Source organism: Cibotium barometz, chromosome 3, assembly GCF_041138505.1.
Source record: "Cibotium barometz isolate CiBa-2024 chromosome 3, ASM4113850v1, whole genome shotgun sequence".
In the NCBI taxonomy this organism is placed as follows: domain Eukaryota; kingdom Viridiplantae; phylum Streptophyta; class Polypodiopsida; order Cyatheales; family Cibotiaceae; genus Cibotium; species Cibotium barometz.
Genome location: NC_141048.1, coordinates 30,992,661 through 31,015,335, shown reverse-complemented (window position 1 = coordinate 31,015,335; position 22,675 = coordinate 30,992,661). Strand labels below are relative to the sequence as shown.

At 45.3% G+C, this 22,675-nt stretch overlaps 1 pseudogene across 1 annotated transcript in view; it reads right to left on the bottom strand.

The window, feature by feature from the left end:
• The window catches only part of LOC147639941 (nicotinamide adenine dinucleotide transporter 1, chloroplastic-like), a 96,468-nt pseudogene extending 75,777 nt beyond the window's left edge, over nt 1-20,691 (bottom strand). Inside the window, exons 1-4 of the transcript XR_015262198.1 lie at nt 20,271-20,691; nt 20,082-20,198; nt 19,018-19,113; nt 17,553-17,659 (exon numbers count right to left, since the gene is read on the bottom strand). The product of XR_015262198.1 is annotated as a nicotinamide adenine dinucleotide transporter 1, chloroplastic-like (transcript). The remainder of the gene's footprint in view (nt 1-17,552; nt 17,660-19,017; nt 19,114-20,081; nt 20,199-20,270) is intronic.
• Nucleotides 20,692-22,675: the final 1,984 nt, after the last annotated feature.

Sequence of the window (22,675 nt, the reverse complement as noted above, 5' to 3'; positions counted from 1 at the left end):
GAGCATTTCATACATGCTAGAGATATGATTGCAGACTTGCTAGCTCTCATGTTTAATAGAGCCATGTGTGAGGGGTTTCCTGGGACTTGGAGTACTTCCACGATTGTGCCGGTACTCAGGTCTGGAGATCCGAGCCTGTCGACTAACTACCGCACCATTATGATTGGTCACTTGCTGACCAAGCTATATGCCTCTATTCTTGAGTGGGAGTTGAGCAGATGGGCAGAGAGACAAGGGGTCCGAGCTCAAGGACAGGCCGGTTTCAGGAGGAGATTCTCTACTTTGGATCATATCTTTACCCTCAGGGCTATCATTGAGGAGAGTAGAGCACATGGGAGGAGGATCTACTGTGGCTTTAAGGATTTCCAATGAGATCTCTCATTATATTGGGACACGAGGGGACAGAGGAGCCCAGTTGGCTGGCACTTGGATACCTCTACTCTTCTATGCTGATGATATTGTGTTTATAGCACTCACCCGAGGGTATGCAGAGGCACTTGGATACTTTACATGCTTATGCACAGGACCGTGGGCTCTCAGTTAACCTTGGTAAGACCAAGGTTATGGTGTTTAACACTACAGCTCAGTGGGTCTGGAGATCAGCACCTATTTTCACATATGGGCAGGAGACAGTGGAGTATGTTGACTGAAACCGGCCTCTGATAGAAAACCAGAGTGCGGTGAGAGCAATCACCCGTCCACTTGTAGTCTAGATGATAAACAAAACACAGATTGAAGCTAGAGTGCCCAAATCTGAAAACACAACGACACCTGTTGGCCCCAAAGCTTGGCGCCCCTTGCGGTATTTCTTTATTCAATTAAAATGATATGTATGGCTGAGTACAACACAAAGACCAGCCAAGAGTTTACACCTGTAAGTCCAATCTGACTGCCCACAAATCCTTCTCAGCACAGAGGATCTATGCACACAGATCTGTGTCCTCAAGCAACACACTGTGCCTCCCTCTGATCAGCCAAGTTCACAAAGCAGGCCAGCCATGGGCATACATCTGGCATAACTCAAGAGCATGATACATCTTCTCAGCTCAACATACATATGCTGTTCAATCTCTGTCTTAATCCCTTGTCAATCTGCCATACTCCTCCTCTCACAAGGAGCCAGATAACACATACCTGTAGCAGACATCAAGCAATAGAAAGAGAGATAGATGAACAGAGTCAAGGCTTACCAAGTTCAGCTCGTGAAACAACACTGGAGGAAGCAACAGCACTAATCTGTGCCTGCAGGCACTTGAATCCACAATCCTGCTTCACACGTGTGCTTGCACTTGCCTGTATCCTCCTCCTGATGCTCACTCCTATGCTGTCCTTGAAAGTACAGATCTGAAAATCTGCACAGTACCCGTCTGTACCGCCTCGGGATACGTGCCAAGCGTTGTACTTGCTCAAACAGTTGGCTGTCTTGATTCTGGTCGCCTGAATTTGAGAAAACAGGCCTGTCCAGCACCTGTCCAGCACCTGTTAACACCTCTGCAGCAACTGTACCTTCTGTACCTTGCTGCCCGTACACTGTACGGCAGCTGTACAAGGTGTACTTGCTGAAAAACAGTCTGTACAGCCTGTACAGGGCTTCTGCGCAGAGTTTCCAGCAGCTGTCCTGTGCGCCGCCAGCAACAGAGGAGAAAGAGAGAGAGAGAGAGTGCCCAGTTCTGGCCGTACAGTGCTGTACGGCTGATTCTACTCAGAAAAACAGCTACAGCCACAGCAAAACAGCCGCCTTCTCCTTTCTCTTGAGCTTTTCCACGCTAGTACACAAGCGCATGAGGGCTTCTCCACTTTTGCTACACGACTCCCCAAAAAGGGAAGAGAGAGAGAGAGAAGAGAGAGAAAACTCCTTCTCAATTTAATCCCTAGGGCCCCAACTTATAAGTTCCTAGGGCCACTAAGGCCTAGGGGCAAACTTCAATAAACATTAAAACTTAATGTTTTTAGTTCCCCCCTTCACACCTAGGGATGTCCACACATCTTAAACACTGTCCGGGCACCCCCCATGTGAATCATAAAATATTCTGACTCTGCAACCACCATGCCCACACTTGTCCTGCTCCATTTTCACAGGGCCATGACATACCCCCCTCTTGAAAGATGGCAAGCGTCCTCGATTGCATTCTGGTGATGCATCAAAATATCCAAAGTGAAATATACAATATGGCAAGATCAGCGTCCCAATCTCTCTGAGCCATACACATGTATCATCATTCACTGCAATCCAATGGCATAGTAATAGTCCAAGTTGTATACCACTGTGAACCATACATATCCACCAAAAATCTCCATGTGACTAGTACACATATATCATAGAAGTCCCATAAACAGATGTACTGTCAGCCTCAGTACCTTCGGATGAGATAAAATCTGCACCAAGCGACCTCTAGGTGTCATCTGAGCCTGTCTGTATCAAGGGAGTGGAGGTGCTACCCCCCTCTTGAGCATCAGGTAATGCTCCAGACCCATGCTCTGCTGAACCTGAATGAGCCACAATAAGAGTCGGCTCTAACTCAAAGGCATCGAGATAAAGCTGCAAAACCTGAGGTGAATCTGTTAAGTCACCTTCCTCCATCCACTTCGCATCCATCGGTGAATAGTTCTTGAACTTCACAAGATAGCGACGGGAAACTTTACCTCGTACCTTCCTTTCTTTATGTGCCAGTATCTGCTCTGGAATCAGAACCTCATCAAGTTCCTCAACTTCCGGCTGAGCCTCATCTGATACATCCTCAGGCACATCCCCACGGAAAGGTCTAAGAAGACTCACGTGAAAAGCATTGTGAATCCTCCAGTGATCTGGTAACTTTAAACGATAGGTTACCTCACCAATCTTTTCCAAAACCTGAAAAGGCCCATAATATCGCATACTCAACTTAGGGAATAAGCGCTCTTTACCCTTCATCTTCTTGAGTCTAGCCTTTTCAAAGCGCAAAAGAACCCAATCACCCAATGCAAACTGTAAATCACATCTGTGACGGTCTGCGGCTTTCTTTTGCTTCTGCTGAGTTTTCTGGAGGGCCAACTTAACTCTCTGATAAGCTTCATCCAAGCTCTCCACATACTGATCAGCCTCAAAAATCTTATCCTTTGTATGCAAAATGGGTGGAACCTTCTTCCCTCCTCCTACAATCTCAAAAGGCGCCTTGCCTGTCGAGCTATGTACAGTGTTGTTATATGCAAACTCCACCAAAGGAAGATACTTTTCCCATTGTTGCTTGTGCTCTGACACATAACACTTGAGAAGATCCAACACTGTAGAGTTAGCCTCTTCTGACTGACCATCTGTCTGTGGATGAAATGACGATGAAAACTTGAGAGTTGTACCCATGTTGTCAAACAACCCTCTCCAAAACAAACTCGTCATCCGTGGATCACGGTCACTAATGATAGACGTAGGCAAGCCATGATACTTGAAGATGTTCGCCATGAACAACTTCACCATATGATCCACTTTAATTGTCTTCCTCACGGGAATGAAATGAGCCTGCTTACTGAACCTGCATATGATAGTCCAGATGCCATCATTTCCCGTTTGTGTCCGTGGAAGATCAAATACAAAATCCATGGCAATGCTCTCCCAAGGTCTATCCGGAATAGGTAAAGGCTGTAATAACCCTGGTGTCTTCTAACGGTCAAACTTTACCTTCTGACATACGATGCATTGCCTCACAAAGGCATCAACATCTCTCCTCAAGGTTGGCCAATAAAAGAAAGTCTCCACTGCTTTGACCGTGGCGTCAATCCCTCTATGACCTGCATACGGTGGAGCATGACTTTCAATCATAACCTTGAGTCGCAATGGCCTGGTAACACACAGTCTGCCATGCATCAATAAAAACCCATCTCTGAGAGTATAATGCTCATGCCGCTGACCCTCAGACATCTGATCATACAATCTTTCAAAATCCTCATCATGGGCATACTGCTCTTTCATTTCATCAAGCTCATGATGATAAGCAAGTGAAACTGCAGAGACCTGTGGCTTGCGTGACAAAGCATCTGCCACTACATTCTTTTTGCCTTCCACATGCACAATCTGGAAGTGAAACATGGACAAAAAGTTTGCCCAACGCATATGCTTCTCTGAAAGCTTAGTCTGCGTGAGGAAATAACGCAAGGTTTGATGATCTGTCTGCACAGTGAAATCAGCCCCAAGCAAGTAGTGTTTCCATGTAGAAAGAGCATGAATTACAGCCAACATCTCTTTCTCATACACCTGCAAATGCTTCTCGGCATCTTGCAAAACTCTACTCTCATAGGCTATCACATGTCCCTCTTGCATGAGAACTGCACCAATGCTACTTCCACATGCATCACACTGGACAACAAAAGCCTTTCGGAGGTCCGGTAACACCAATACTGGGTCCGAAGTAAGCTTTTCTTTGAGCTTTTTGAATGCTGTAATTTCCCGATCAGCCCATCTAAACGGAGTTGCTTTCTTCGTCAAAGCATGAAGAGGTGAAGCAATTTCAGCAAAGTGCCGTATGTAACGCCTGTAATAGGAACACAATCCTAGAAAGCTGCGTACATCATGCACGGTCCTCAAAGCTGGCCAATTAAGTATTGCTTCCACCTTTGCTGGATCCATACGGACTCCATGACCAGACACTATATGCCCCAAGAAATGTATCTCCTGCAAAAAGAACTCACTCTTCTTGCCATTAACCACCAACCTATGGTTTCTGAGTTCTGCAAACACAATGGCCAAATGCCTTCTATGCTCTTCCTCAGTTCGTGAATGCACAATCATATCATCAAAGAATGTGCCCACAAACTCTCTATGAGGCCTGAAAATCCTGTCCATCATTCTGTTAAATGTGGCAGGCGCATTTGTCAAACCAAAGGGCATAACCAAGAACTCATACAACCCAAATGTGGTTCGGAATGCTGTCTTATGCACATCCTCAGGTCTAATGCGTATCTGATGATACCCGCTTTTCAAATCAATACGACTAAAAACTGTGGAGCCCTGTAAGCGGTCCAAGATGTCATCGATCCTCGGTATGGGGAATCGATTCTTGATGGTATTCTTATTCAGCGCCCTGTAATCAATACACATGCGCCAAGAACCATCCTTCTTCTGCACTAAGAGCACAGGTGAGCAAAAGGGTGATGAGCTAGGCTGAATCAATCCCTTATTCAATAGCTCCTGCACCTGACTCATAATCTCTTCCTGTTGGGCTACACTAACTCGGTATGGCGGTCTATTCGGTGGAGTACTACCAGGAATCAGATCTATGGCATGATCTTCTGGCCTCTCAGGAGGTAATTCTCCTGGCAATGACTCGGAAAAACAGTCTTGAAACCCACTTAAGAAATCAGCCCTGTCCTTATCTAACATTGACAAATTAGACTTAGACTCATCATCCTGTGCATCCTTTACATAAATCAAGTACGCGGAAAGATGCTTTTTCATTACTGATGAAATCGCCGAAGCGGATACAATAGGAACAGATTCCCCTTTGAGTTTTACATCCAATACATGCTCTTTCCCTCTATGAGTCAGAGTAATTTTCCTATTGTAAGTATCCACCACCGCATGTACCCTATGGCACCATGGCATCCCCAACAAAACATCACAGCCATCCAAAGGCATGATGAAGAACTCCTCGCTGCCACATAACCTTGCAAATGAAGCCGAAGCTTCCTAATGATAGGAGTAACGGGTTCTGCATACCCTGGACAAGCCATATTTGCCTCATGTAACGGCCCCATGTCCTCTGCGCGAATCCCCAATCGGCCAGCCAAATCTGGTGAAATGAAATTGGCTCTAGCACCTGTGTCAAAGAAGATCAAAGCATTCTGATCTCTCACTTTGCCCCATGCTCTGCACAACTCTGTAGCTTCACCACTTAGCTGCTCCCCCACAAGATCAGGAACTAAGCCTGCAGAAGGCTTTGGTTTCTTTGGCTTGGGCTCTCCTTTATTGTCAGGGTCCTTTTTGGACGTTCTTTTGGGACAATTAAATGACATATGCCCCTCTTCAGTACAGTAAAAACACTTTTGAGCATCTCTCAAAGCCTGTCTTTCCTCAGAAGTCCTTTTGGGCATTGGCAACTTCTTATACTTTGTCTCTGTAGACCCTTTAGCATCATGAGAAGCATGCCCAAATTTTTCAGCTTTCTTGCTCAATTTCTTACTGCCCTTAAATCCAGATGAACCACCTGTGAGTAACGCATTAGCTGTCATAGCATTTTCAATCATCTGTGACATGTTCGTTACTCTTGTCTTTATACAGTAATCTCGTACCTCCTTGGGCAGCCCACAACAATACTTCTCTACCTGCTCAGATAAAGGCACGGCACGATAAGAAGTCACTGGGAGTAGAGCTTCCCAAAACTTCTTGTTATAATCCTCCAAACTATCACACTTTGAAGCATCCAACTTGTGCCATGCGGTCATAACATCCACCTCAAATGTAGATGTGAGCCATACGGAAGAGAAAACCTATTTGAATTGGACCCATGTGGTGGGTGCTATGCCCTGCAAAAGAAGAGTAGACCACCACTGCAAAGCATTGCCCTTGGGAAAAGTGGCAGCTTTCCTCACCTTAGAGGACTCTGTGTAATTCCCACCAGAAAAAGCAGCATCAAACTGCTGTAAAAAGGTAAGTGCCTTCAATTTATCCTTGGCTCCACTGAAAGTGTCAAACTTCACTGCAGCTCCCCCTTCCTTGTAATCCTTCGCCTTGCCCATAGGCGTTAGATTATCATATGGAAGTGGTTTCGTAAGATTGCTGCCCCCAACATTCATACCCATCATTGGGTCAACATTTCCCATTTCAACACCAGGCATACCATACATCCCAGCCATGTTTCCATACATTCCATGCTGCATACCTGGCTGCATGCCACCAAACATATTGCCTTGCATCCCAGGTTGCATGCTTCCAAACACATTTCCTTGCATACCGGACTGCATACCACCATACATATTCCCTTGCATGCCAGGCTGAAAATTGGCTCCAAAAGGCCCATACATACCCATGCCTCCCTGAGGATAACCCCCAGTCATGGATTGGAACACCGAGCCACCACCAAAGTACCCTGGATGCATGTTCTGCTGAGGAATAGGTGGCTGTCCATAGAAGGAACTCTGTGGGTTAGCACCAAAAGCATGCTGCATGTTCGGAAACTGGGCAGGAGATGGATCCTGTGGAGTGGTACCACTATGACCTTGAGAAAGATTCTTCGAACGAACCTTCTTCTTCTTTTTCTGGGGCTCTGTGCGGGGCTCTGTGCGAGATCTCATAAATTCAGCAAACCTCTCACTCTGAGTGAGCTGCATAAAAGTATCCATAACACTAGCCAAGCGATCTTTGAACCGAGCATCATCATCCTCTTTACCATGCACATCTTCTGGCTGTGTTACATCCTCATAAGGCTCAACATCTGCAGCTTGTTCTCCTGCAAAAATATCCTCAGATACATCTCTTTCAGGAGAAGACTCTTGCTCTTCTTCTTCTTGATAGAAGTACTCTTCCTCTCTATCAGACATGATTGCTGAATTTTCAGCGATGGCTTTCTCCAAAGCAATCCACGAGCTCACCCCCTTCAGAAAGTTGATGATTAGTCCCGGCAACGGAACCTTGAAACCGCCCTCTGATAGAAAACCAGAGTGCGGTGAGAGCAATCACCCGTCCACTTGTAGTCTAGATGATAAACAAAACACAGATTGGAGCTAGAGTGCCCAAATCTGAAAACACAACGACACCTGTTGGCCCCAAAGCTTGGCGCCCCTTGCGGTATTTCTTTATTCAATTAAAATGATATGTATGGCTGAGTACAACACAAAGACCAGCCAAGAGTTTACACCTGTAAGTCCAATCTGACTGCCCACAAATCCTTCTCAGCACAGAGGATCTATGCACACAGATCTGTGTCCTCAAGCAACACACTGTGCCTCCCTCTGATCAGCCAAGTTCACAAAGCAGGCCAGCCATGGGCATACATCTGGCATAACTCAAGAGCATGATACATCTTCTCAGCTCAACATACATATGCTGTTCAATCTCTGTCTTAATCCCTTGTCAATCTGCCATACTCCTCCTCTCACAAGGAGCCAGATAACACATACCTGTAGCAGACATCAAGCAATAGAAAGAGAGATAGATGAACAGAGTCAAGGCTTACCAAGTTCAGCTCGTGAAACAACACTGGAGGAAGCAACAGCACTAATCTGTGCCTGCAGGCACTTGAATCCACAATCCTGCTTCACACGTGTGCTTGCACTTGCCTGTATCCTCCTCCTGATGCTCACTCCTATGCTGTCCTTGAAAGTACAGATCTGAAAATCTGCACAGTACCCGTCTGTACCGCCTCGAGATACGTGCCAGGCGTTGTACTTGCTCAAACAGTTGGCTGTCTTGATTCTGGTCGCCTGAATTTGAGAAAACAGGCCTGTCCAGCACCTGTCCAGCACCTGTTAACACCTCTGCAGCAACTGTACCTTCTGTACCTTGCTGCCCGTACACTGTACGGCAGCTGTACAAGGTGTACTTGCTGAAAAACAGTCTGTACAGCCTGTACAGGGCTTCTGCGCAGAGTTTCCAGCAGCTGTCCTGTGCGCCGCCAGCAACAGAGGAGAAAGAGAGAGAGAGAGAGAGAGAGAGAGTGCCCAGTTCTGGCCGTACAGTGCTGTACGGCTGATTCTACTCAGAAAAACAGCTACAGCCACAGCAAAACAGCCGCCTTCTCCTTTCTCTTGAGCTTTTCCACGCTAGTACACAAGCGCATGAGGGCTTCTCCACTTTTGCTACACGACTCCCCAAAAAGGGAAGAGAGAGAGAGAGAAGAGAGAGAAAACTCCTTCTCAATTTAATCCCTAGGGCCCCAACTTAATAAGTTCCTAGGGCCACTAAGGCCTAGGGGCAAACTTCAATAAACATTAAAACTTAATGTTTTTAGTTCCCCCCTTCACACCTAGGGATGTCCACACATCTTAAACACTGTCCGGGCACCCCCCATGTGAATCATAAAATATTCTGACTCTGCAACCACCATGCCCACACTTGTCCTGCTCCATTTTCACAGGGCCATGACATTGACTCATACACATATCTTGGAGTGGTGTTCACTGGGCCCACATTTTCCATGAGGGGGGGGCAGAAGAGGCCAGATTGACTAGAGGATATGCAGCACTAGGAGGTCTAGAGAGGATGTGCTCACAGGTACAATTTCAAGAGCCACGCACTAAGCTGTGGCTTTTTGACACGCTGGTCACATCAGCTATGCTATATGGAGTACAGATCTGGGGGCCTAGCCTAGATCGTCACAGTCGATCAGGACGCACATACGATGGATGGAGATCGATGGAGAGACCACTTGTGTCCATGATCCCTAGGATGATTCGGGCTAAGGCCTTGGTACCCCATGAGATTATCAGAGCCGAGATGGGAGCACCACCGATCGTAGTCGAGGCTCTTGCCAGATCAGTGTCCTTCATTCATAGCACCTGGGAGCTTCCCCGACACAGGTATGCACGACTTGCTTTAGAGTCCTCTCATCAGTTAGCCATGGAGGGAGACACTTCATGTTGGTATGCGCACATAGCATCCTGGTTTGAGCTCCACGGGTTCAGTTTAGACGGACTTCCACCCTTCCAATACTCTCTGGAGGCACCCTCTCTCACCTTGACACATTCTGAGATTAGTAGTCATCAGACAGGACCTCATTCAGTTGGACACTAGGAGGACATGGCTAGAGCCCTCACAAGAGTTGGGGACGAAGATGGCTTTCTATAGAGACCATCTTCTCCGCACCACTGAGGATGGCTTTATACTTAGACTGAGCTACATGGATACCCATCTGTCTCATGGATTGAGGTAAACCATTGGGCAGATCCGCACCTCTTCACATCAGTTAGAGATGGAGACAGGCAGATTTAGAGGCATACCTCTACGGGACAGGATTTGTCAGATTTGTTGGATAGAGCCAAAGACGGAGGAGCACTACATCTGTCGCTGCACAGCATATTATGAGATTCGAGGGCGCTACCATTGCCTTTTCGGAGAGGGATTTGGACCACTGGCTAGAGTCATGGACTATTGTGATCAGCGATGCTTGGGTTTTTATCTCCTAGAGATCCACAGGCTCAGAGAGTCCATTATCAGGAGCAGACGCCCGACTGGCAGGGAGTCCACACAAAGACAGATTACTAACTTCTTTAGAGGGAAAAGGAGACGGTGCCTACACCGGAGGATTCAAAGCATCATTGCGAGGCATCGGGCTCGTCCGACCAGGCATCTCACTATGGTAGATATCCAGGCCATCCGGCAGAGACCCCTGCTAGAGCTCCTAGGATGATTACGACTCCAGCCATATACTGTTGTACTCACTGACACTTTTGTACTCCCCCATATTCATGTATTCATGTACCCCATTTTGACTAGTAGCATTAGCTTCCCACTCTCCCTAGTTGCTGCTTCCGGGTGCTCCCTACTGATGTATTGTAGGACTAGATACTTACCTTCAATTCTTTCTTTTCTTTTCCAGACAGTGTATCGGATGTCACATGGTTGTAACTTTGGTCTCATAGGTCACTTTGGCCTTTTGAAGACGTTAATATAACATTTCATCTCTCTCTCTCTCTCTCTCTCTCTCTCTCTCTCTCTCTCTCTCTCTCTCTCTCTCTCTCTCTCTCTCTCCCCCCCCCCCCCCCCCCCCGTGGAAGGCGGCGCACAACCGAGCAGGGCTTTCTCATCTCCCTCTCTCTCGTGGAAGGCAGCGCAACACTGAAGGTGGCTGTTGGAGGTGCAGAACTGCAAGAGTACACACGACTGAACAGGGCGTGAAGAGTCTCTCTTTTCACTCACTCGAGACTGTCTCGGAGATGCTCCTCTGGCCCTTTGTGAGAGGAAGGGTTTGGCATTTCTGAGGGTGGAAACAAGGCAATTCACCCTTCAAGGCTGTTTTTTGTTAACTAATAGAAGAATCTTGTTTCCAGGAAAAAAAAAAGTGAACATTGGACATTGGAAATTGGGACTTTTTTAGTTTTTGTAAAATTGGGACAAACTCCAAATTCAAGCTGCAGAGACCGAGACCCAAAGGCCTGGAATGAAAGCACGTGACTATTGTGAGACCCACAAGCAAGAGTATGTTTACATAAAGATGCAAATATTGTGGGCATGAGCAAAACGGTGGCCCTTTGCGTATAAGGGCCCATATTTTATGCATTACTGGCCATGGTGTGGGCAAATGTTGTCAGAATGCGCAGCAGAGATGATGACCAAATCTGGGAACACGAGAGCAAACACAATGCAAAAAACAGCAGCGAGAGAGAGAGAGAGAGAGAGGGGCGTGTAACTCTACTCTATATACACAAAGAAGATCCCGAAGTGATACAAATGTCACACGGGACTGGGGGGCCATTTTATATGGCCCCCAAAGTGCAGTCGGCCTGTTTCAAAGGCAACCGACTGGCACGAAACCTCCACGACCAGCCAAAAACCAGTCGGCCAGGGGTGTCGGCCAGCTCACGTGGGAGGTTGTGGACCTGAAGCAACACAATCAGCCAGCACCAGCATGTACAAATGCAGTCGGCCAACTTCAGAGGTCCTCCTTCCACCACAGAGCTGCCACCCAAGCCACTGAAAAATAGGGAAAATGGGAAAAAAATACGAGGAGTGAGGAAAAATGAGAAAACACCTACAAGGGCGGGCACACCCACAACAAAGGCCCTAGTGTCAACATAAAGACAGGAGATGACTTCTAACACCCCCTCTCAACTCCTGGCTGTGAAACCAACCACAGGGGTGCCGCCTGAGCAAATCCTGAGATAGCGACTTTGTGAAGAGGTCCACCGTATTGTCCTCCGTCGAATAAAACTCCAGCAAGATGTCATCAACAACGATCTGTTCACGAACAAAGTGCCTCTAGATGACCATGGGTTCCTCCAGTGGAAGCCCAATCTTGCAATGCAACCTCTGCAACCTCACCACCTCACAAGCAGTATCACAAGCAGCCCAGTACTCTGCCTCTGTCGACAACAAGGCAAAAGATGACTGCCTCTTACTACTCCATAAAACTGCTCCTGGGCCTGAAGTAGATCTCCTTGTGTCCGGATCTCCTCCCCAAACTGAGTCACTCCAACCGTGGAGTCGGACTCCATCAATCAATCCCCCTCCTGTGTAAAAGAGTCCATGATCCTTCGCATGCCGCAGAAACCACAAGATACGCAATCCTGCCTCCCAAAGAGTCATCTGCAACCATGAGCTCAACTGCCTCATCAGGAAGCTCCCGTCCAATCTGGTGTCCATCAACCAAATCAATGAACCATTCTGCTTCCGAGTCAAAGAGGCATCACACTGCTCACAAGGATCAACACCTGTTACGGTGCAAAGCTAAGTCCTGGAAACCTGCTGAAGACCACGCAAGGCCTTCTGGAACCTGTCAACCACCCCCTCTGAATCCAGAACCACAAAGCATGGAGAATCCACCTCCTACTGCATGTAATCAACTGCCACCTGCCTGGCTTTCCGAGAGGTCCCCGTGGAAAGAACATCCTCATCTACAAGAGTTTCTTTGTCCCAAATGCTACGAGACATCAGAGCATAAGTTACCTGTTCAGTTTCCTCTGGCTGACAAACACAAGAACCACCACATCAGTACTGGAAAGTTCCTGCCAATTGCTGCCATCAACTGACAAGCTATCCACCATCTGGTCCCGAAAAGCCTGCACTTGCAGCGTATCCACACTTAAGTGGCCATTACCAGACTGCCACTTATCACAAACCTAAGGACTTGGGAGAGAGAGTGCTGAAAGCTTGTAAACTCCATTCTCCACTCCGCCTTCCCAAACCACCTCGCCTTTTGCTTTGTCCTGGAGAGCAACAAAATGCTCATCAAACTCCACCCGTACGCCAGTCTTGCAAACTTGATGCACTGACAACAGATGAAAACCAAGTGACGGAACATACAACACTTGGGAGGAATGCTTCTCCCCTCTGCCATCGAGAACTATCTCCAACCTGCCCTCATTGCGAACTGGAATAGTGGATGTATCCCCAATAAGAATGTGACCAGAATACCTGCAGAGATCCTGTAAATCAGAACGGGTAGGAGTCATGTGCCTGGAAGCACCACTGTCTAGAATCCACTCCCGAGTATCCGTTGCGGAGAATCCTCCAGTCTCCAATCTCCTCCTTGCCTGAAGAAAATGAAACATAGATGTCCATCACCTCCAAGTGCACAAAAGCCGAAGTCTTCATGATTGCTACTGAGGAATCTTCACCCTTCTCGGTCTTCCGCTTGGGACACTGCCTCCAATAGTGGCCTTTCTTGCCACAGTCATTACAAGTCCTCTCTGCCTTTAGTTTCTCGCGGTCAGCGACGGACTTCTTCTCAGAAGACTTCCCCAATGAAGCCTTCCCTTTGCCCGTGTTACGGCCTTTCGACTGTTGGCCAGTTAAGGCCTCCGAACCTCCACCCTGAGGAGGGTTCGTGAATCGTTCTTCCTGGTCCAAGACCATGGGCACAAGCTCCTCCCACGTGATGGTGCTGAGCCTGCCACTGGTAATCAAAGACGAGTAAAATTCTAAGTACTGAGAGGGCAAATGCGACAGCAAGGTTATGGCCATGTCCTCTGACGATATCTCCTTCCCAGCCTGAAGAACTTCTTGCTGAAGAGCCTACAGCTTGTTAATATGCTCCCGCACCGTCAACGACTTTGCAGGGCTCATAACCCGCATTTGTACTTCCAAGGAAATCCTCTTCATGGGCAATTCCCTGTTGTAAAGAGAAGCCAAATGCTGCCATATACCTCTGGCCAGCGTCATATGCTTTACATGATTGATTACCTACAGTGTGAAGTTGAGGAAGATAAACGAACGAACCCTGGTGTTGACACGATCCCACATCTGTGCATGTGCCTCCCGGTCCTTTCGGATCAACGATACTCCCCTTCCTCTACTTCCGGCCGTGGAACCCCAACAACGATGAAATCAACGAGGTCATAAGACTCCAGAACAGATTCCATCATAACCTTCCATATGCCGTAGTTGTTCCCGTCCAACTGACGGTCCACCGGAAACGTGGGGAGTGTAGGGATCTTCACATGCCTCTTGGCCATCTCTAACAGATCTGGCATTGCAAGGATGTACTCTGAAAAAGGGTGGGTGGGTGGGAACAAAGAAGAACTTAGACCTGCAAGTGGCTATCCAACAAATCAGCCCGCCGTCCTCTTGCTTCTCCTCTTCCCAAACAGTCCCGTACAGTCCACCAATCAGCAACACAACAGTCCCCCTCTTGCTCACACAAATCCCAAGAACAATCAAGAGCCTAGGACTCTGATACCATGTCAGAATGCGCAGCGGAGATGATGACCAATCTGGAAACACAAGCAAACGCAATGCAAAAAACAACAGCGCGAGAGAGAGAGAGAGAGAGAGAGAGAGAGAGAGAGAGAGAGAGAGAGAGAGAGGCGTGTAACTCTACTCTATATACACAAAGAAGATCCCGAAGTGATACAAATGTGACAAGGGACTGGGGGGCCATTTTATATGGCCCCCAAAGTGCAGTCGGCCTGTTTCAGAAGCAGCTGACTGGCACCAAACCTCCACGACCAGCCAAAAACCAGTTGGCCAGCCGCAGGGGTGTCGGCCAGCTCATGTGGGAGGTCGTGGACCTGAAGCAACACAATCAGCCAGCACCAACATGTACAAATGTAGTCGGCCAGCTTCAGAGGTCCTTCTTCCACCACAGAACTGCCACCCAAGCCACAAAAAAGTAGGGAAAAATGGAGAAAAAATACGGGGAGTGAGGAAAAACGAGAAACACACACCCACAACAAAGGCCCTGGTGTCAACATAAAGACAGGAGATGACTTCTAACAAATGTACTAGTGCCCCCCAAAATGCCAAAGATATACCCAGAACATTGCATGTGGGCTTGTTGCCAAAAGATGGAGCTCATGATATTGAAGCTCAAGTAGCAAATTTGGGAGAAGCAAGTGGCTCTTGCAATGTGAGCGACGGTGCAGGACATGCAAGCAAAGAGACAAAAAGTCTCTAAATGCAGTCAAATGCAAGGCAATCTTGCAACTTGCCACTTACAGGCAAGGAAAAATGCCACAATGACCACAAAGAGATTCTTTTATGTAGAGGATATCCTCCTCTATAAGATCCAGAGTCCCTACTTTCTTGACATGATAAGAGCCATTGAGGAAGTGGAACCTAGCTTCAAGCCACCTTTCTACGACACTTTGCGTATAAAGGACCTCAAAGAAAAAGTTAAATGCGTGGAAAAAGATTTGCTTGGAGTTAGAGAAGAGTGAAATGGTGGTTCTATTGTGTGTGATAGCTGGTCGAACAAAAGAAAGAGGCCTATTATCAATGTTCTTGCCTCTTCTATCCATGGCACGGTGTTTCTCAAGTCTGTGGATACCAGTGGCCAATACAAGTCAGGAGGATATATTTTTGGCATCTTGAAAGATGTTATTCTTGAACTTGGTCCTGCAAATGTGGTTCAAGTATGCATATGCCTCAAATTGTGTGCATGCAAGAAAGCTCATAGAGGAAGAATCGTCATTTATCTTCTTCATCCATTGTACTTGCCATTGCTTGGACTTGCTGTTCGAGAATATTAGCAAGTTTGATTGGATTGCTCCAATGTTAGAGAAAGGGAAGAAGATAGTCAAGTTTATTACTAGGAAGCAAAAAGCTATGGCTTTGTTTAGAAAGCATAGCACAAAGGAACTTTTAAAGGCAACTGAAATACGATTTGCATACACATTCATAGTACTTGCAAATTTGTTTGATAACAGGTGTCAGGGTATACAATGGCTTGAGAAGATTGGTGGTATGTGATGTGTGGTATTCATGGAAGACTTTCTGCCCAATGGCTGAAGAGGAGGTGTTAAGTATCATATTGGGAAGCTCTTTTAGGGCAAGATGTCAAGTTGAAGTGAAGCTTTTTGCCCCAATCTTAAAGATTCTTCGCTTGGTTGACACGGAGGGAGAAACAATGTGGCTAATTTATGAGCTCACAGATCACATGGTAGAGAAGATACAAAATATGGATGGTGTTGATGCTGCCAAGCTTGGAGAAATAAAGGATTTGTGTGTTAAACAGTGGGACATGATGCACTCTCCCTTGCATGTTGCAGATTTTGTATTGCATCCTATTTGGAGAGGAAGGGGACAAGAGTCAGATGGAGAGGTTCATAATGGATGGATGACCCTCATACAACGCTATTGTGTATATAATGTGAATGAGCAAGAAGTGAGTTGGATGTGTACAAATAAGAGGGGGGTTTCTTCTCTCGTGCACTTGCAAAGTTGAGAAGAGAATGCATCAGACAGTCAAGTGGTGGGAGGCATTTGGTGCAAGTACTCCCAAATTGAAGCAACTTGCAATTTGTGTGCTTTCTCAAGGAAGAACAGCTTCTCCATGTGAGAGAAATCGGAGCACTTTCTCTCTCATTCATACAAAAAGAAGAAACATGTTGAAGGCCACAAACACCAAGAAGCTAGTTTATATACCCAGATGGAGGTGACTTTAGAGATGATCAATAAAGAGAAAGATGATGAAAGGCTGATTGCCTTGCAAGAAATTCAAGAGCCTGAGAAGGATGAGAGACTAGGAGGCAAAAACGCAGAAGTGGAAGTTGCCACTGCAGAGCAAGGTGATGATGAGACAGATGCTAATGAGGATGCTTCATCTCCCTCTCATGTGGAGGAAGAAGATGATGATGAGGAAGCACAATGATGACAAAGGAGTCATGGCATGATGCATCTTTAGTCATTGGATTTGCTTCTTGAGGTTTGAGCCTTTCAATCTTTGAAGTTTGAAGTTGTGTGAATTTTGTCTTCTGGTTTATGATGTACAATGTTTGCAATCATCTCTGTAAACTTTGAAGTTTAATGAATTTTCCTCTCTCGTGTTTCAAGTATCAACTTTCAAAGTTTGAAGTTTTTTATCTTCAAAGTTTACAGGCCATCAAGGGCCTAGGCTTCTACTTTCAAGTTTAAAGTTTTCAGCCTTAATGTATCTACAGAGTCCACTGTCCAAACTACTATCAAGTGTCAATTTTGAAATTATCCAAGACTCCAATGTGAATGGCTAAGCGTCATTAAGTCCGAACTCCCAAAAGCATATATGGCCCCAAATTTAAGGCCACATATGGAACTCCACCAAAGGCTGAATCATACCTTTCATTCTCCCTCAAGAATGGCAATATGAAACGTATGATATGAACTATGGTATAAGCAAGACTTTGCCACTTTGGTTCCAAAACTCAAAATGGTTCTCATAACCTTGCCCAAGCATTTCGAGCCCTCAATTCCCTCCTTATTTGGAGCCCACACTTCCCACCTGAGATGCCACCATCTCCTCCTGTGTTCTAGAAACCCCCATTTGCAATCAAACGAACCTCAAATTTGATCACAAGGGGATTGACAACAAATGCTTGTGCACAAAGTAAATACCATTGAAGTAAAAAAATGTACACATTCTTAACTTCTTCCAAAAGCATGCAAAATGGTGTACAACTACAGCAAAGTTGTGAAGGTTCAAGACATAGCAATAGAATATTTAAAGATAACTTACTGCCCAATTTGGAAGCAATGCAAACATAGTTGGTGATAAACCACGATATAAACCCCTGAACCCCTCATCTTTCAAGATTTGCCGCAAAGTTCCTACGATAATGCCTCCTGCATCAGACAATAGAAAGTTTATTGATACAAAGCACGTCAATACATACCATGTACAATAGTGCCTTGTGCACATCAAAGAATGGCACTTCAAAACAGAGCAATCTGTTGAATAGAAAATGGTGGACGTGATTGACCAAGTTTATATAAAAAGAAGAGACAAATAAAAGCACAAAAAGGTACACAGATATGCTATCTTGTAAACGTGGCCAAGTACTTGTAAAAACCAAATCCTGAGATATTAATAGAAAAGAATGCCGCATTGCGGCACTCACACAATAGCCATGCACAACAGAGTCAATGTAAGTATCAAAATCAGTCTCTAAGAGACTACAGAACCGAGTGTTCGTGGCAACATCAATAATCCAAATTCATCAGATTTCATTCTCCAAGTTCATTCCAGTGGCAAATGAGGTGAGTCTAATAGTGTTTCACATGTCAGCAGTTCCAATGGAATTAGCAAAGCAAGATCCACAATCGAAAGATGAGCCTGAAGATATGGTGCAGTACCTACACTTTGATCTGAAAGAAAGAGGATTTTTCAGTTTGAACAATCAGAATTCTGGAAGTTGGAGCCACATGTTATAATGACTAGATCTCAATAAGTTTGGTGATGATCAGAATGATATCCAAAACCCGAAGATTGAAAAGAGGACACAAGCAAGGAGTGGATGACCCAGGTGGAGGTGGAGCACAGCTGAATTATGTTTCCTTCTCTAAGTTACCCAGGAGAAGATGTCATGCGCACCAATTAATTTAGTTACAAGTGAACATAATCATAAGTTTACGAGCAGTTTCGGGCAGCTAAGCATGTGTAAACTAGCTTGGCCAAGGGGTCATTTCTGAACTTGCAAAAGGCTGGCCAGCTAGAGCAATCATGAGCCCTATAAATAGTACGGCTAGGATTAGAAACGTAGATCTCAGCATTCAGTTGTACATCTTCAGTGCCAAGCCCCCGTGCAGCAGAGCAAAGCTTGGATCAGCCATTAACAGCCCTAGCACAGCAGGTTTTAGCAGCCCTATACAGCTTGGATAAGCAAGTAAATTCAAGTCACATGCATCAGTGGCTTAGCGCACATCATTTAAGAGCCCAAATCTGCGTAATCATTGTAAATACTCATTCCTGCAATTAATACATTCAGTATATTAGGTGAATCTCTCTCCCCTGTGTGTGTGTGTGTGTGTGTGTGTGTGTGTGTGTGTGTGTGAGAGAGATCAGTTTGTGCATAAATCGTGTGTGTTTCCAACTCTTATGTATTCCTTGTTCACCTTCACAAGGGACATACTCCCATCTCTTATGTATTCCTAATTCACGTTGACATGAGGGAAAGGGACATATTCCCATCATTTTGGCTTACCTTGAGCACCTGGATAAGCTCCACCAGAATTTCCATACACTTGCAAGCGTGTCTTCACGACATCTAGAGGGCAGACAAAAGTGGCAGCAATTGCACCTGCATGGCGCACAGACATAACAAATGAGGGAGACCAAGCAAAAACAATATCATCATCTGTGCAATACACTACTTCCGAGCTGTAAAGCCCTACACGAAAATAAGCACACTAATTTGCAGGCAAATAAGCACCTTATAAGTGGTTTAAGGACTAGTTCAAATAAGCATAAGTACCTTATAAGCTACTGGTAACTAGTTTTAGTAGCTTAGAATTTCAGCACCATTAGGACATTAGGAGCAAAATACAACTGGTTTAGTGAACACAAGTACTAAATATAGGCATCAGGACAGGTCATCACATGAATCATAACTGGTTCAAATAAAGATTAAGTATCATTTAGCTGTTGAAAATTTAGAGACATGTATTGTGACTGGTTTGATGTTCAAATGAATCTATTTATGCTTATATAAACCATTGTATCCTCTGTGTGTGTGCGCGTGCGTGGGGGTGTGTGTGTGTGGGAGCATATATTGATACCAAGTTCCACACCCACTATTGGCCACTGATGACGCTAGTGGGGATGTCATATTGTATGGTCCATACTATGCATGATGGAGTTGTGGATGACTACCATGAGGTTATAAATTGCACTTTCTTATAAGCATGTTCCTAGATTTATCTAGGAGAGAGCTAACTCACAATATTTTGACGTGTATTAGGCTGGTTTGAGTAAGCATCAGTTCCATTGTATTGATGAATTTAGTGTATAGATGAACAGATGTACCCAAATCTGACTTGAGTAAGCATAAGTACCATTTTGATTTATGGAATTAATTAAGTGTTAGATAATCAGATGCATCTAAACATGCTACAATAACTGGTTTAAGGAGGAGTGCCATGTTTTGACATGCATCATGTTTAAGAATGCCATGTTTTGACATGCATCATGTTTAAGAAGGCATGAGCGTTGAAAAAAGTCATTCTTTCTATTTCAGAAAAATGAAAATATAGAGAGCTGTGTGAATACCTGCCCCAGCTCCGGCCACTGCATGGAAAATCTGCGTACGATGTGATTCCACCATGCCTTCGATCCACTTCCGCATGAGTGTCTTGTTCGTCAGTGCATTAAAACAGCACCCAAAAACTGAAGAAAAATTTCTGCACAGAATGTGTACGCAAATAGGGCAAAGCAGAGGAAACGAAAACTGACACTTACTGGAATTCGAGCTCTCAGAAATCTATGGCCATAACCATTTAAAGGATTGCGTTGCCGGCAATGCGTACGATGGCAGGGCAGCTCGGCACGAAATCGAAGGGAGAGGCAAAGGGAAATTTGATCGCGATTAGCAGAAGATTAGGTTAATCGGCGCAAAAGATGAAGGCGATCAGCAGATGATTAGGTCGATTGGTGCAGAAAACGAAGGCGGATATAAGCAAGAAACTTGCCGAGATGGAAACTTGGGCTTCTGTGCAGAGAAGAATCCTCCATAGCCAGGGAGTAAGAGCTCCGTGTGTGCGTCGGTGCGAGTGTGTTGTGCGTAGAGAATCGCGTGTGTGAGTGTGTGTGTGGGTGTGGAGGGTGCGCGGAGAATCGTGTGCAGACAAAGAGGAAAAGAGAGGCAAAGAGGCAGCCTTTTCACGCCTCACATTTTATTTTTAGACGCCAATTTAAATATTTCACATGGAAAAAAAACCCTAGCACCTGCCACGTGGCACCCGTCCAGACCTAGTCAACCTTGCAACAACACTCGTGGATGAAGAAGTCATCTTCGAATGTGCACTTCACATGGGGCACAAGAGATTGAAGTTAATCTATGTCCAAAGTTGACAAGGGATTCACACGAGAGACCCTCCTTTACCTAAGCCCCTCTCCACACACTCTGGACCACATTTGCATAAATGATGTTACGGCTCTTAGGTCACATGCGAGGCCCTAAAAGCCCCCTTGAGCCATATCGCATAGGCTCGTATAAATACATCCCTTAGAGACGTTCAACACCACATGCAAATCAAGGAGCTTATTCAAGTTGTTGGTATTGGAAGGGATTGCACCATGCATGCGATTTGCTAATCAATATGCTATTGGTATTGTTGTGAAAGACGAAGATGTCTTGACGATGCACTATTGCATGTTCTTTGTGACACGATTGTGCTTTAACTATCCACTACAACTCGATGTGATTTGTTGATAAGTCCATTTTGTGAATACATTATTCTCATGGATCACTCGTTTGCACCTTGTCAAGTGTGAAAGCTCCCTACCACGAGATGCTTTCACACATGCGCAAAAGTTCAAAAACTAGGTTCAAGTTATCCTTAACCACTTTAGATGTTTACTTCTGTTATATGTTTCTCATGGGTTTCAATCAATGAAGTTCTTCCACCTTGTGGGCCATGCTATAATCACTCAGTCAAGACTTGCACACAAATTGCTATTTAAATCATTTATTCATTCAAAATCAAAACCCTTGATGATTTACCTCACACTTATCCGGTTTCTATAAATCTCACACTAATGGAGGACCCAATCTTCTCTTTGAGTTATTTTCTATGCAGCTAGTGATCTTATGTTCGATCAAAAAGTAGATACCAACATAAGAAAAACTTAAGCAATATTTGTAAAATCTAGTGTCTTAGTTGATGGCATAAATTAACATACATAAAAGTCTTAGTAAGAAAACCCTTCCAACTGAATATTTTCATAAACCAAGATCTCTCTCTCTCTCTCTCTCTCTCTCTCCCATGCTCATTAGCCCCATGCTTGATATTTTGGAGAGTGGTATACCATCTATTGGAGGCTGATGATTCTCTCATGTTCCATGTTCCATGTTCCATGTTCCTAGTATTCCATGTGATGAGTTTCCATGGATAATTCTGTATCACCCTAGTGAGATAGCTATGTTTTATTTTCCATTCCATGATGAGATATGCCATGGACATTATTGTATCACTTTGGTCTCATAGGCCCATTGGGTCTTTAGTAGATGCTTAATATATCATTCTTTTTTTCCCCTCTTCAACCACTCTCTCTCTACCCTCTCTCTCTCTCTCTCTCTCTCTCTCACACACACACACACACACCCCCCTTGCATAATACATGTCTTCTTCTTCTCTCTCTATCTCTCTTCCTTGCACTATCTCTCACCCTTCTCCTATCTCCTCTCTCAGCCCCCCCCTCTATCTCTCCCTCTTATAAATTTTTTATTCAAAGACCAAACTCTCCTTAGTGTGCTTCTATCCTCTCCTTCTTCTTGCACTATCTCTCTCGCCCTTCTCCTCTCTCCTCTCTCAGCCTTCTCCTCTCTCCTCTTTCCCCCCTCTCACTATCTCTCCCTCTTACAGCTTTTCTATTAGAGTAGAAGTTTGAGATGAATAATTTGGATGAGCTGCAGTATTTCTTGGGCATAGAGGTGGTGAGATCACCTCATGGAATTTTGTTATTGCATAAGTGTTATGGCTCCCCCTGCCACTTCTGCAGGTTTGTTGTTTTGGAGGATGGTTTTTTGGACCCAGTGGGATGCTTTGGATCTGTGGTTGCTAACCGTGCTTGGGGCATAGTGGTACTTCCAGAGTTTTTGGGATTTGGATCAGAATCAGGTGGGCTTGTACCAATTTGACGAC